A 6,535-nucleotide genomic window follows, 5' to 3' on the forward strand; every position below is an offset into this window, starting at 1 on the left:
AAGAGAGCGATTCGCTTATCTTCGAGCTCGACTTTGCCTTGAGCGCCTGCTAAGATAAGCTTGGCCAGCGCCTTCCTTCCTGAAATTCGGGATTTCCCACGGTTTGAGTTAAACTTGAATTGTCAAGTTTTTCAGTGTTCTAATCTCTTATTACATCGAACACGCATACACAAGACGCTATTCATAAGCGAAGCAAGGACGCTTATCGTATTCCTTTCTTCCATACCTCGATTTTCGGTTAGAGGTTTTCTACTAGTATATCGAATTGTTTAGAGTGTTGCATGTTTAGTTGCTTAACTTAGTCTTGCATGAGATTAAGGTGCGGTCGAACAAAACAACAAACGTAATTATCGCCAACAAACAAATCTATCTAGTACACCACCCACTTACACCTCTAGCTAATATCACACACACCATACCGACATAATGGTGAAGAAAGAGAGACTCCTCTCCGACTTCTACAAAGCTTTGGCGATAGCCCTAAATCTTGCATCGTTTAGCAGACCCGGTGGGGATTTTGAATTCCCCAAACATATTTAATTGTTACCCGTTTTCCATGGTCTAGACCATGAAAAACCTTACCAACACACGCGTAGGATTGAACAAGTCCTTACAACATTCCATCATCCTACGGTTGGTGCGAAACAGATTAAACTAAGGGTATTTCCTTTCACATTAACCCGATAAGGCGGCGCCTTTGGTTAACCGCCCAAGCCTAATTCTCGTGGACTCGTGGGCTAAACTTGTTCAATTTGTTTATGGAACATTTTACCCACCCCTAAAAGACGGATGAAATGCTTTCCAAGATTCATTTCTTCCGGACATAACCCCTCATGAATCATTTTCTGAGGCATGGAATCGTTTCACCGATCTCCTTATAGAGTGTCCACACCATAACCTAGCAAAAGACACGTTAGTTCGTGCCTTTTTCAAAGGACTTCAACATCACCATAAAGAAGTCCTTGACATAATGACTGGGGGTAGTTTCCTAAGTAAAGGAGCCTCGGAGGCTTACAAATTTTTAGAAGACCAAACTAAACGAAATAATAATTGGGGGGGTAGTGATGATATCCCCGCTCCGCTAGTTCTTCTTCAAATAAGGCCACGCGGTATGTTTGAGAATAAAACCGATCCGTAACTTAAAAATTTACTTTCGAATCTCTAACTAAAAAGTGGAGGCTATTTTCGCTCAACAAAAGCCTATCCCCGTCATGAATGTAAATTCCAACCCATGTACTTTCTGTTTGAGTCCAGAGCACCCTGACAATTATTGTCCTCTAGCTTATGAACAACAACCACCAGAACAGGATAATGTTTACTCTATTAATAACTATCCTATTCCTAACGCCTTGAGACAAAGATCCCAACCGGTTGGAGAACTAATCAACAAGTAACACCTCCGTGGTACAATAATCAAAACGTTAGGCAAGCAAACAATTATAACCAAGCTTCACTTAGACAAGGACAAGGACAAAGTCAAGGGAATTATAATAATTATAACAACCAAGCTTAACCTAGGCAAGGTCAAGCACAAGGTCAAAATAATTATAATAATTATAATACCAATAGAGGTATCGTTCCGGTTAATAATAATAACTATCACAACCCACCCATAAATAATCAACGAGAGATAGTTCCAGTCGCACCACCCGTGACTACTACACCTACACAACCGGATCGTATCGACGCCTTTTATACAGTTACCCAACAACTTTTCCAATCAATGACTAAATCAAAACGAACAGATCTTACAATCAATAAATCGGGGCAACAGCGGTTAGCCCAAGAGAAAGCCCAACCAAAAGGCGTGTTTCCAGGTCAAGCTATACCAAACCCTAAAACAGCAAACACAGCCTTTGAGGTAAACGGTAATTCTAGTACGGACACTACAATCGTAGGTGACCTAAATGCCATCACCACTCTCCGTTCTGGAAGAGTGGTTGATAACAAAGTAACTGCTCCTATAGTTACCCCATCAAGATTCTCTACACCGATATCTAACTAGATGCGAAATAGAAACCGAGGAGCCTACCACGGTAGAGGTACCGGTTAAACCACAACCAAAGAAACCGAAAGCCAAGGTTACACGCCAAGTAGAGCCATATAAATATATTTTAAACCACCGTTCTCAAAAATTAGCCATGCTAACTAGGGATACAAACTTTGAGGAAATTAGGAACGTTTTCAAGAATCTAACGATAAACCTCCCTTTTCTCGAAGCTATTAAAAAGCTTCCTAACCACGCTTAAGTTTCTTAAAGAGTTGTGCACTACTAGGCGAAGACTAACATACCCAAAGACGCTTTTAACCGAACGGTTCCCAACTTTATCCTAAAAATAATGGAATTGTTAAGTACAAGGACCCCCGGTCATCCTATCGTAAAATGCACCTTAGGAGATTCCCACACGCCACGACCGCTTTTTATTAGACACGGGCGAAGTGTTAACTTACTCCATTATTACTTGTATAAACAAATAGGTCACAGGAAATGCAACCTACAAAAATAACGTTGCAATTAGCGGACGTGTCAATTAAGTATCCTAAAGGTGTAGTGGAAAACGTGTTTGTTAAGGTTCGTGGATTTCTACTATCCCGCTGATTTTGTTATCCTCGACACAGAAGTCGCTAATGACTCGCATACCGATCATCTTAGGGCGCCCTTCTTGGCAACCGCCAATGCACTTATAAATTGTCGCGATGGAAAGATGTCCTTATCTTTGGCCATCTTTTTCGCCGAGGTAAATGTTTTAAAATGATGAAACAGCTTACCGTGATTCGCCTATAGATGGGGAGGTTAGCATGATCGAGAGTTTAGCTCAAGATTATTTTAACAACACGCTTCCTCGAAAACAATATGTACAAATTCCTTTCTTTTGAACTTCTGATTTTGTAAATGACTCCTACTTAGAGGAAGTCAACACCATCCTAGAGTCCACACCAATTGTAGACCCGGCCGGTTGCTCCATACACCGATTATGAAGACTTGCTACCCGAAAAGGTATTCATTATGCAAAATGAGGACCCGGACGAAATATCTATTGATTTTCCACCCACCCCCGGTGCTTAAACCTCTTCCCGAATTAAAAATATATTAACTTGATCCGGATGGTAGTCATCCGGTAATTATATCTTCTTTGTTATCTAAAGATGAAGAGACATCTTTAATAAGGGTGATTAGGGAACATCGGTCTCGAGCGATTGGTTGGTCCTTAGTCGACATTAAGGGCATCGACCCTAATGTCCGTGACTCATCGATACATTTGAGGATAACGCGAAGACTTTCGCGAACCTCAACCACGCTTGAACCCCCGCCATGAAAGAGGTGGTTAGGGAAGAAGTGTCATGACATCGGATCGGTATTATATACCCAATCTCCGATAAAGCGAATGGGTAAGTCCCATTCATGTAGTTCCTAAGAAGTCGGAATTACCATGGTATCGAACGGAAGGGTGACTATGTTGTCACTCAAGGTCCTATGAAATGGAGAATCAGATTGATTACGTGACGCGTTTAAATGCTATGACACGAAAAGGATCACTTTCCCTTACCATTTATAGATCGATGCTAGAACGCCTAGTCGGGTCATGCCTTTTATTGTTTCCCGGATGGCTATTCCGCTATTTTCAGATTATTATTGATATTGATGACCAAGAAAAGACAACTTTCACATGTCCCTTCGGAACATATGCCTATAAACTAATGCCTTTTGGCCTTTGTAATGCCCCCGAACCTTCCAATGTATGCTTCATATATTTAGTGACATGGTAGAGCTTTTATGGAAGTTTTCATGGATGATTTTTCTATCTATGGAGACTCCTTCACGCATCGCTTTGTCTAACCTCGCCTAAGGTTTTGACACGGTGTGAAGAAAAGAGCCTCGCTTTTAAATTGGGGAAAAGTGTCATTTCATGGTCAAAAAGGGCATAGTACTAGGTCATATTGTATCTAGTGATGGCATCAAGCAGATAAAGCCAAACTAGATAAGATAGCTTAACCTACCTAAACCACGGACCGGTCCGCGGAGATTAGAGCTTTCTAGGCCATGCGCGTGGTTTTATAGGCGCTTCATCAAGGATTTTTCAAAATAGCTAGGCCTTTAACTAACCTCCTTTTGAAAGATGCCATCTTTGATTTTAATTTTAACCGCAAACAGGCTTTTGAAACCTTAAAAGCCGCTTCTAACCATCGCACCTATTATACAGCCTCCCGATTGGTCTAAACCTTTTGAACTCATGTGTGATGCTAGTGACTATGCAGCTTGGTGCGGTTTTGGGACGTAAAATAGATAATAAGTCCATCGCCATTTATTATGCTAGTAAAACATTAAACGATGCTCAACGGAATTATACAACTACTGAAAAGAATTTTAGTCTGTCATTTATGCTCTAGATAAGTTTCGGCCCTTATTTGGTTGGTTCTAAAACTTTAGTTTACACACGGACCATGCAGTTTTTAGGTACCTTCTTGCAAAGAAGGATGCTAAGCGCAGATTAATCCGATGGATTCTTCTCCGCAAGAGTTCACATTAGAAATAAAGGACAAAAGAGGGTCGAAAACGTAGTTGTACCACCACTTATCTAGACTTACAAATGACGATAGTAGTGATTCGAGTCCATACCGACTCTTTTCCCCGATAAGCATCTCAGATGCTATTTTTCATCACCATGGTATGGACATCGTGAAATTATTTAGCGGCTGATGTTATGCCTCATAATTGGTCAAGAAATGAACGTAAGAAGTTCTTGGCCGAGTCAAGTTATACTATTGGGATGAGCCCTACCTTTTAAGTAGTATTATGCGGATCGATTATTCGCCGCTGCATTCCCCAATGGGGAATATAATGAAGTCCTATCGCTCGCCATGACAAAAAGTGTGGTGGCCACTTTAGCGGAATGAAAACAGCCGCTAAAGTTCTTCAATGTGGATTTTATTGGCCTACCCTTTTTAAGGATGCCCAAGTGCATTGCAAGACGGTATTCGTTGCCAACAACTGGGGCTTAATCACGGTTTAATATGATGCCTTTAAATCCAATCTTGATAGTAGAAATTTTCGATGTTTGGGGTATTGATTTCATGGGCCCTTCCCTATTTCCCACGGTTATATTTATATCCTAGTTGCCGTGGACTACGGTCTAAATGGATAGAGGCCCTAGCTTGTCGAAAGCAATGACCATAAGACCGTTGTATTTTTTATTAAAGAATATATTTTCAGTCGGTTTGGCATTCCTAAAGCCATCATTAGTGATGGTGGAACACATTTTGCAACAGAGTTGTGGCATCCCTAGTTAAAAAGTATGGAGTTACACATAAAATAGCAACTCCTTATCATCCACAAACTAGCTGGGACAAGTAGAAGTTTCTAATAGGGAAATCAAAAAGATTTTAGAAACAACAAGAAAACCCCGATAGGAAAGATCGGTCAAGCTCGCCTATCGGATGCCTTATGGGCATATAGAACTGCTTTCAAAACTCCTATAGGTATGTCTCCCTTTAGACTTGTATTTGGGAAACCATGTCATTTGCCCCCGCCGAATTAGAGCACCGCGGCTCGTGGGCTATAAAAGCCTTAACTTCAATATTAATGAGGCGGTGTCAAACGCAAGTTACAATTAAATGAGCTTTTGAAGAAATCCGCGCAATGATTCTTACGATCTCGCGAAGGATTATAAAGCCAACATGAAACGTGTTCATGATAAGCATATCCTCGCGAAAGAGTTTGTGGTCGGACAAAAGGTTTTGCTTTACAACTCCCGCCTACATATTTTCCTGTGGAAACTAAAACCCGTTGGTCCGGGTCCTTTTCTCAGTTATCAAGTCACCCCTTACGGGCAATTACCTTGGTAAATCCCAATGACAACAAGTACCTTTCAAGTTAATGGTCAACGGTTAAAACATTTTCACTTAACTTTTGTCCCCCGATGTGGAGGAAGTCCTTTTCTGGGACCCCCGCGCCTATGAGGATCGACCTTGTCATTTGGTGTACTTACTTTCATTTCCATATACCGATAAGTACACCATTCAGTAACCGGCCCTCCTTATGGAGTGTGTGGGTAAGTACCGGATCCTAAGTCCACAGTTCACATAATTCACGTTTTCCACTTTCGCGAGATGTTTTTCGATTTTTTGAGTCATGTTCCTCTATGGAGTGAATTATGTATTTATTGTTTTTCCTGCTTCTTATAGTAAACAAATAAAAATAAATTAAAATTCATAAAAATCATAGACATAGCAATCCAACAAGTCTTGGGAATCGACTTTTAAACGACCACATTAAAACAAATTTTTGGTTAAAAATTTGTTTGGGGGGGAAATCAGTCTTTCCATCCGGATTGCTCGAACTTTCTAGTTGTGTTGTTTAGGTCCATTAGTATAGTTCATTTGGGTTGACGTTATCAAATTTAGTGTTCATTCGCTCGCGATAACTTACGCCATGCACGCACTACGAGGCGTTTTCCACTATCTTATTCGTCACCCCGGTTGGAATCGAGTGTTTTATGGATCATTGATTGGAAATTCTCTCCTGATCATTTCCATA

Source organism: Coptis chinensis, chromosome 6 (genome assembly GCF_015680905.1).
Source record: "Coptis chinensis isolate HL-2020 chromosome 6, ASM1568090v1, whole genome shotgun sequence".
Lineage (NCBI taxonomy): Eukaryota > Viridiplantae > Streptophyta > Magnoliopsida > Ranunculales > Ranunculaceae > Coptis > Coptis chinensis.